Source organism: Plecotus auritus (assembly GCF_963455305.1).
Source record: "Plecotus auritus genome assembly, chromosome: 9".
Lineage (NCBI taxonomy): Eukaryota > Metazoa > Chordata > Mammalia > Chiroptera > Vespertilionidae > Plecotus > Plecotus auritus.
Window position 1 is genome coordinate 121,472,685 of NC_137783.1, and position 10,002 is coordinate 121,482,686.

A 10,002-nucleotide genomic window follows, 5' to 3' on the forward strand; every position below is an offset into this window, starting at 1 on the left:
CACCTATGAACCAGGAGGTCATGGTTCGATTCCCAGTAGATCCCCAGCATGGTGTGTGCAGGAGGCAGCTGATCAATGATTCTCATCATTGATATTTCTCTCTCTCCCTTCCTCTCTGAAATCAATAAAAATATATTTTAAAAAAGGAAAGGATCCTTAGGATGTGAGCGTTGAAGATGAAGTAACACTCAGATCACTTAAGTGATTTATTCAAGTTTGGGACAATTGAGTATCACTCTTTTAAAACACTTTCACATATATTTTGGACATTTTTCCATGTTAAACATTTTCCAGGTTAAACACAGCTTCCTAGTATTCCGCCTTATGTCCATATATTTTATTTACCGAAGTCCCTATTTAATATTTAAGTACCCCTTCTCCCAAGCAACTTATTTATGAGCTGTTTGATATATTTTTTCGTGTACATCTCTGTTCCCTTCTTTAGAATCCTATATAATAAAAGCTTAATATGCAAATCTACCGAACAGCCAAACAGCAGAACGGCTACCCAGATGACCATCTGGAAGACCATCCAGGACCACGCTATGACACTCACGGCACCAGGCCAGCCAAGGCGGGTGCGATGCAATTGATTGGGCGTCCGGCTATCGCCCCATAATCAACCCCTCAGAAGGAGGCCCAGGCCACTGACCAGTGGGCTGCAGTGGATAGGCAGGGCCTCCCTCTATGGGAATCCTTTGTCCTGGGTGCCAGAGGGAAGCCAATGCTGGCAGCCAGGGGAAGGAAGACCTACTCTTGCACGAATTTCATGCATTGGGCCTCTAGTAAATTCATAAAAATGGAATTGCAGAGTCAAATGAAATGGATATTTCTAAGGCTTTTGATAAAAAGTGCTCATTGCCCTCCAGAAATGTTTTACCAATTTACTCTGAACAATAGTATATGTGCCGGAAACCAATCATTCTATCACTAATAGAAAGATGTGGACAGGAAACTGGGAAGGCTGGTCAACAACCTTAATTGTTTTGATCACTCACTGTTTAGTTGAAACATTGTTAGCTGAAGCAGCCTCCACCTCTGTTTCTCCTATGTAAATTTCTGTTATTGGAATTTCCTGCCTAAAGGTTATGGGCGTATCCCATAGTCTCAATAAAAGGGATTGAAAGGCCAGAGCAAAGGGTAGTCCTTCCACTAGAGTTGGGCTCCCGCCTGGCCCCCAATATTTCCAAATTAATACTTTTCCAAGTCTCTTTTCATTTGTGTGCGGCCTTCTCCAGAACCCGAACCCTGAACAGGAACCCTGAACCACGCGGGACGTGAAAGGGGTTCCCACATCTGGCGCCTGAACTCGGGACTTCTGGAGGAGATGATATTTTTCGCCTAAGAGCGAAGGAAAGGAAAAAATTCACCTAGAAAAAGGTGAGGGAGGTTCACCGCACGCAAAGCCCACGGACTAACTGCAGAGTCGCGAACTGTAAGTAGGGTGGGAACGTCTTTTTCAGCAAGGCTAATGGGGAAGAATTAGGTTATAAAATAATGTGGTTTCTTATTCAAATTAAAATCTTAATTGGTATTTGGAATTTAAAATCTGTAATAAGAAATGAAACTCCACTGCAAAAACCACCTCTGGTGTGGAGAAATTCAAAGGTGGCAGGAGAGGGCAAGGCTATCCGCTCTCCTGCAATGAGATTACTTAAGGTTTCATTTAAAAATTATAAAAGAACTCGCAGGGAAATGCAAATCTTGGCCAAATTGGGTGCTAGTTATAATTTTGGAAAGCGAAAAAGAAAGAAAAAATTTAAGATCTGTCTATCTTTTAAGCATGAAAAGAAATTCGGCCAGATCTGTTGCTGAAACTTGCCCCAAAGTAAGCAGGATGTTGTTATTAATCTAGGAACTGCTAAATGTTTGACTTGCCAGCTTTAAAAGTTCAAAGTGCAAATTAAATTGGGAGAAATTATATAGTTGTGGTAATTAAATGTCTAAAGTATAAGAACTTATTTTTGAGAAAAAAAAATGTGTTTTCGCTGAAAACAATTAGGAATTCAAAATAAATTACTTATTGGTCTAATTAAAAAAGAGGATTAATTCTGTGATCCCAACCAAAATTTTTCTATGCAAAAACTAGTTTAAAATCTAATTGGTATCTTAAAATAATTATAAAAAGTATTGTAATCTTTAAATCATATATGGGCATATATATATATTTGATCACTTTTTCCATGTTAAAATTTCAAGGCTTTAACAGAGATGATTCTTGGAAAGCTCCACGGGCCCGGAGTAATACAGGAAATTTGTTCTCTCTTCTCAAAGGAAATATTTTTGAAATTTAAACGATTGATACTTGAAATCACATGGAAAGCTTTATCAAATATAAATTAATAAATATATTTTACTTTTAGATGTTATAAAGGTTTTGGCCTTTAAAGTAGGGGACTATCACTACTTGCTCCTGGGAGAGGTGCAAAAAATGTAACTAAGACCTTGTCTATACAAAAAGAAAAATTGACAGCCAGTTTGAAATTGAATTGCCATGACCTAGAGCAAAGAATATCCTTACATGATATTATTCTACAATGTCATTATAATTTTAGATATTTTACAACAGCATATTGTACAATTATCCCAAACAAACTTACAAACTAATTCTTTGCATGTTAGGCAGCAATTTAAAAGGACATGAAAGGATTTAATCCCTTCCAGAAAGGAATTAAGGCCTCACTGGGAAGGCACTTGAGCATCCTATATTGGCCTTTCTTGCCTTATTTGCTAAGAGGGACCCTCTCCTCACAATCCAATTGCCCATAGCTGTTGCTTGAGTTTTCAGTTTATGCTGAGGTTGAAGCCTCGTGATGGCTGGTACCATGGATCTGTCTCTGTCCCAATGGCATGAGCTGGGCCCTCTCTGGAGAAAAAACCTGGGTTCCCCAAGATATGTGATCAGTGCCAGGGCCCCGCCAGTAGGCGAGAGGATCCCAAGGCAGGTGCTGGGCATGGAGGCCACGGGGGCATAGGCTACCAAGGAGACAGAACTGAACCTCACATCACCCTGCTTGGCCCCGGAGGATGGCTGGTTAGTCAATGACGGGTAAGACTCCTCAAGGGAGGGGCAACCTAAGACAGGCACAGTCGCAGGGGGCCATCAGGAGAGAACTTGGGGATCAACAGAGGTGGGGCACAGTCCCTCACCCCCCCAGCCTTGCAGGGGCTTGAATCCTCACCCCTTCTGAGGGACGTCTCCTGCCCCCATGGCTGCTTCGCTTCCCATGCCCAGCTGAGATCGGGACCCAGGTAACAGAGCCCAGCTCAGATTGAGATCCAGCTACAAACAAGAGACTTGGCCCAGCTCATATTGAGACCCAAGCAACAGAGAAGTGGCTAATGGTGACTGCCCTATATCTAAATCTAACCTAAATCTAGGAGTGCTCAGGGCTTTCTCAAGGATGCATATAATCCTTTCCATTAGTTTTTACAGAGTAAACTAAAATTGTTGTTAAAGTATTAAATTTGACAGAAAATTTAATTGTACAAGAGGCTGTTCCTAAAGTATTAACTAAAATTTATAAAAAATTTTTTTTCAAAAGCCTCCATTAATCAAAAAAAGGGGGGATAGTGTAGTGGAAAAATAGCATGTAAGGAAAAATATTCTGCAAGAAAATTACATCTAGAAAATTTTTACTTTAAAAAATTTTCATTTTCATTTTTAATGCTAACAGCAAGACACCAATGAAAAACATACATGGTATCAAAATAGGCCAAAGGAAAATCGTTTGGGCAAAAAATAAAAAGGATCCCAAGTAAAATTTATAGAAAAGATTCCTTTATTAACTTTTGGTCGAGAGTATGTTTGTATATTTTCAGAAAACAACTCCAAGACCATGTGGATTCCTGCAACAGAGAGGAGTTGACAGTAATCCTCCAGCCATGAAGACAAAGAGGAGAAACAGTCTAGAAATGGAAGACGCTGACGACACCTTGCCACGCTAGCAGTCAGCAGCTGTGCGTCGCTGCAGGTTGCCCAGGACCAAACCAGAGAGGGTCGGACCTGCATTGCCACCATCCAGATATCATTGCTGACGTATACACATAAGGAACTGTTTGACACTGAAAGGGACTCAGAATTGTTTGACACTGAAACTGATACTCAGAACTGTTGGACATTGAAACTGGAACTCAGAACTGTTGGAAATTGAAATTGGGACTCAAACATTTTTTGTTCTTATGTGTTTATTTCTGGTCTACAGATGTAAGATTTTTTTTAAGGAAAGAAACGGGGGAGATGCCGGAAACCAATCATTCTATCACTAATAGAAAGATGTGGACAGGAAACTGGGAAGGCTGGTCAACAACCTTAATTGTTTTGATCACTCACTGTTTAGTTGAAACATTGTTAGCTGAAGCAGCCTCCACCTCTGTTTCTCCTATGTAAATTTCTGTTATTGGAATTTCCTGCCTAAAGGTTATGGGCGTATCCCATAGTCTCAATAAAAGGGATTGAAAGGCCAGAGCAAAGGGTAGTCCTTCCACTAGAGTTGGGCTCCCGCCTGGCCCCCAATATTTCCAAATTAATACTTTTCCAAGTCTCTTTTCATTTGTGTGCGGCCTTCTCCAGAACCCGAACCCTGAACAGGAACCCTGAACCACGCGGGACGTGAAAGGGGTTCCCACATATATGAGTGTCCTCCTCCTTAAATTCAACAATATTAGTTGTCATTTTTTAAAAATCACTGTTAATTTAGTGGATTAAAATAACAGATTTATTTATTTATTTTTCCAATTCTGGTTTCTTTTTTAAATTTCTTTATTGATTAAGGTGTTACATATGTGTCCTTCTTCCCCCATTACCCCCCCATCCCCCACACTCATGCCCTCACCCCTCTGTTGTCTGTGTCCATTGGTGAGGCCCATATGCATGCATACAAGTCCTTTGGTTGATCTCTCCCCCTTACCCCCACCCTCTCCTACCTTCCCTCCGAGGTTTGATGGTCTGATTGATGTTTCTCTGTCTCTGGAACTGTTTTTGTTCATCAGTTTATGTTATTCATTATATTCCACAAATGAGTGAGATCATATGATACTTCTCTTTCTCTGACTGGCTTATTTCACTTAGCATAATGCTCTCCAGTTCCATCCATGTTGTTGCAAATGGTAGGAATTTCTTCTTTTTTAGCGCAGCATAGTATTCCATTGTGTAGATTTACCACAGTTTTTTAATCCACTCATCTACTGATGGGCACTTAGGCTGTTTCCAAATCTTAGCTATGGTGAATTGTGCTGCTATGAACATAGGGGTGCATATATCCTTTCTGATTGATGTTTCTAGCTTCTTGGGATATATTCCTAGAAGTGGAATTACTGGGTCAAATGGGAGTTCCATATTTAGTTTAAGGAAACTCCATAATGTTCTCCACAGTGGCTGCACCAGTCTGCATTCCCACCAGCAGTGCACCAGGGTTCCTTTTTCTCCACATCCTCACCAACATTTGTCATTTATTGATTTGTTGATGATAGCCATTCTGACAGGTGTGCGATGGTATCGCATTGTCGTTTTGATTTACATATCTCGGATAATTAGTGACTTTGAGCATGTTTTCATATGTCTCTTGGCCTTCCTTCTGTCTTCTTTCCAAAAGTTTCTATTTAGGTCTGTTGCCCATTTCTTGATTGGATTGTTTATCTTCCTTATGTTGAGTTGTATGAGTTCCCTGTAGATGTTGGAGATTAAACCCTTATCAGTGATAACATTGGCAAGTATGTTCTCCCATGTAGTGGTCTTTCTTGTTGTTTTGTTGATGGTTTCTTTTGCTGTGAAAAAGCTTTTTATTTTGATGTAGTCCCATTTGTTTATTTTCTCTTTATTTTCCATTGCCCTAGGAGCAGTATCAGTGAAGAAGTTCATTCGGCATATGTCTGAGATGTCTCTGCCTGTGGATTCCTCTAGTATTTTTATGGTTTCCCGTCTTATGTTTAAGTCCTTTATCCATTTTGAGTTTATTTTTGTGTATGGTGTAAGTTGGTGGTCTAGTTTCATTTTTTTGCATGTATCTGTCCAATTTTCCCAGCACCATTTATTGAAGAGACTGTCTTGACTCCATTTTATGTTCATGCCTCCTTTGTCAAATATTAATTAGGCATAGTGGTTTGGGTCGATTTCTGGGTTCTCTATTCTATTCCACTGATCTATATGTCTGTTCTTGTGCCAATACCAGGCTGTTTTGAGAACAGTGGCTTTGTAATACAGCTTGATATCTGGTATTGAGATCCCACCTACTTTGTTCTTCTTTCTCAGGATTGCTGCAGCTATTTGGAGTCTTTTTTTATTCCAGATGAATTTTTGGAGAGTTCGTTCTAGGTCTGTGAAATATGCCGTTGATATTTTAATGGGGATTGCATTGAATCTATAGATTGCTTTGGGTAGTATGGACATTTTGGTGATGTTAATTCTACCAATCCATGAACACGGTATGTTCTTCTATCTGTTTATATCTTCCTCTATCTCTTTTTTCAGTGTCCTGTAGTTTTTTGCATATAGGTCTTTTACCTCTTTTTTTTTTTTTTTTTTTTTTGCAGGGAAAGTTTTTATTTTTATTTATTTTATTTTTTTAATTTTAATAAATTTTTATTCAGATTATTACAATTGTTTCTCCTTTTTCCCCCCATAGCTCCCCTCCACCCGGTTCCCACCCCACCTTCTGCCCTTACCTCCCCCCCACTGTCCTCATCCATAGGTGTATTTTTGTCCAGTCTCTTCATGAACACCCCTATACCTCTTTCCCCCTGAGAATTATCAGTCCACTCCCTTTCTATGCCCCTGATTCTATTATATTCACCAGATTATTCTGTTCCTCAGGTTTTTAATTCACTTGATTTTTAAGTTCACTTGTTGATAGATATGTATTTGTTGTTCATAATTTTTATCTTTACTTTTTTCTTCTTCCTCTTCTTTAAGAATACCTTTCAGCATTTCATATAATACTGGTTTGGTGGTGATGAACTCCTTTAGCTTTTTCTTATCTGTGAAGCTCTTTATCTGCCCTTCAATTCTGAATGATAGCTTTGCTGGGTAGAGTAATCTTGGTTGTATGTTCTTGCTATTCATCACATTGAAAATTTCTTGCCACTCCCATCTGGCCTGCATAGTTTCTGTTGAGAAATCAGCTGACAGTCGTATGGGTGCTCCCTTGTAGGTAACTAACTGTTTTTCTCTTGCTGCTTTTAATATTCTCTCTTTGTCTTTTGCTCTTGGCATTTTAATTATGATGTGTCTTGGTGTGGTCCTCTTTGGGTTCCTTCTGTTTGGGGTTCTGTGCGCTTCCTGGACTTGTAAGTCTATTTCTTTCACCAGGTGGGGGAAGTTTTCAGTCATTATTTCTTCAAATAGGTTTTCAGTATCTTGCTCTCTCTCTTCTTCTGGCACCCCCATAATTCTGATGTTGGTATGCTTGAAGTTGTCCCAGAGTCTTCTTACACTATCTTCAACTTTTTGGATTTTTTTTTTTTTTTTGCTTTTTGCTTTTTCGGTTGAGTGTTTTTTGCTTCTTTGTATTTCAATTCTTTGACTTGATTTTTGTGTTCCTCTAGTCTGTTTTTGGGTCTCTGTATAATATTTTTTATTTCAGTCAGTGTATGTTTAATTTCTAGTTGGTCCTTTTTCATATATTCGAGGGTCTCGTTATATTTATCGGCCTTTTCTAGGATATTCTTGAAAAGCCTTATAACCATGGTTTTGAATTCTATATCCAGTCGTTTGTTTTCCTCCATTTCTTTCGTTTGTGATCTGATTCTTTGACGCTGCATTTTCACTGCTTCCCTGAGTTGGTAAGGTAGATTTGTGTGCTAGGTTTCCAATATGGCCCAGTGGGTCTGCCTCCCCAGTTAACCTTAGGTGGACGCTCTTGGTGCACCCCTTTGTCGACTGTGTGTACAGCCTTGTTGTAATTAAGTCTTGATTGTTGTTGGTATCACTGGGAAGAATTGACCTCCAGGCCAGTTGGCTGTAAGGATCAGCTGTGTCTATGCTGGGAGAAGTTCGGTGCTGGAGACAACCTTATAGGATTAGACTTGCCAAATTGCAATAGCCTCTGTGCTCATCTTGGATGAAGTGGAGTCTCAGTCTTGGCTTCCAGTCAGCCTTGCCCTTGCGCGCACGTGCGCGCCTTCAGACCTCTGCCTTCCCCGGCTCCCGAGTCTCCGCCCGAGAGTCCAGACTCCCCCCACAAGAGCGTGGATCCCCAGGGGCTCGCCTGGAACTGGGGTTCACTGTAGTCAGAACTGGGGCTCAGTGCACTCAGGAGCCTCCGACTCCCTTCCACTAGGGAAAGCCTGTGGCAACCTCCGCAGCCTTTGTGCGCACTGGCACGCGTGTGCCTTCAGTCCTCTGCCTTCCCCGGCTCCTGAGTCTCTGCCCGAGAGTCCAGACTTCCCCCGTAAAAGCGTGGTTCCTCAGGGGCTCGCCTGGAACTGGGGTTCAGTGCAGTCAGAACTGGGGTTCAGTGTGGTCGGGAGCTTCCTTCCCCCTTCCGCCAGAGAAAGTCAGCCAGGCTCTCAGCCGCCCTTCCCTCTGCATGCACAAAGACCCTTTGCAGTACCTCCAATTCTCTGTGAGCTTTTCTCTTTCCTTCTAGTTGTAGAATTTTCACTCAGCCAGCTTTCCTATGGTTCTGGATGGTGTCCTTTCTGTCTTTTAGTTGTAGTTTTGAAATTGTTGTGTGAGGCAGCAGTTTAGGTGCTTACCTATGCTGCCATCTTGGTTTCTCCGAGTCTTTTACCTCTTTAGTTAAGTTTATTCCTAGGTATCTTAATTATTTTGGTGCGATGGTAAATGGGATTGCTTTTTTAGTCTCTCTTTCTGTAAGTTCACTATTGGTGTATAGAAATGCCATAGATTTCTTGGCGTTAATTTTGTATTCTGCTACCTTGCCGAATTCATTTATTAAGTCTAATAGTTTTTTGATCGAGTCTTTAGGGTTTTCTATGTACAGTATCATGTCGTCTGCGAATAAGGACAGTTTTACTTCTTCTTTTCGAATTTGGATGCCTTTTATTCCTTCTTCTTGTCTGATAGCAATGGCTAATACTTCCAGTACTATGTCGAACAGGAGTGGTAAGAGAGGGAATCCCTTTCTTGTTCCTGTTCTTAGGGGAAATGGTTTTAGTTTTTGTCCATTCAGTGTGATGGTAGCTGTGGGTTTATCATATATGGCTTTTATGATGTTGAGGTATGATCCTTCTATTCCCACCTTGTTGAGAGTTTTTATCAAGAAAGGGTGTTGGATTTTGTCAAATGCTTTTTCTGCATCAATTGATATGACGATGTGATTTTTTCCCCCTCAATTTGTTTATGTGATGTATTACGTTTATTGATTTGCGGATATTGTACTATCCTTGCATTCCTGGTATAAATCCTGCTTGGTCATGGTGTATGATCTTTCTGATGTACTGGTGAATCCGATTTGCTAGGATTTTGTTGAGGATTTTGGCATCTATGTTCATGAGGGATATTGGCCTGTAATTCTCTTTCATTGTGTTGTCTTTATCTGGTTTTGGTATTAGGGTGATGCTGGCTTCATAGAATGAGTTTGGAAGTGTTCCTTCCTCTTGAATTTTTTGGAATAGTCTGAGGAGGATAGGTTTTAGTGTTTCTTTGAATGTTTTTTATAATTCCCCTGTGAAGCCGTCTGGCCCTGGGCTTTTGTTTGCTGGAAGCTTTTTGATGACTGCTTCAATTTCTTCCATAGTTATTGGCCTATTGAGATTTTTAGAATCTTTCTGATTGAGTTTTGGAAGGTTGTATTTTTCTAGGAATATGTCCATTTCTTCCAGGTTGTCTAGTTTGTGGAACAGAGTTGTTCATAATATTTTTTAACCATCCTTTGTATTTCTGTGGGGTCTGTTGTTATTTCTCCTCTATCATTTCTGATTTTGTTCATTTGAGTCCTCTCTCTTTGCTTCTTGGTGAGCCTGGCTAGAGGTTCATCAATCTTGTTTATCCTTTCAAAGAACCAGCTCTTGGTTTCATTGGTCTTTTGTATTTTTTTTTGG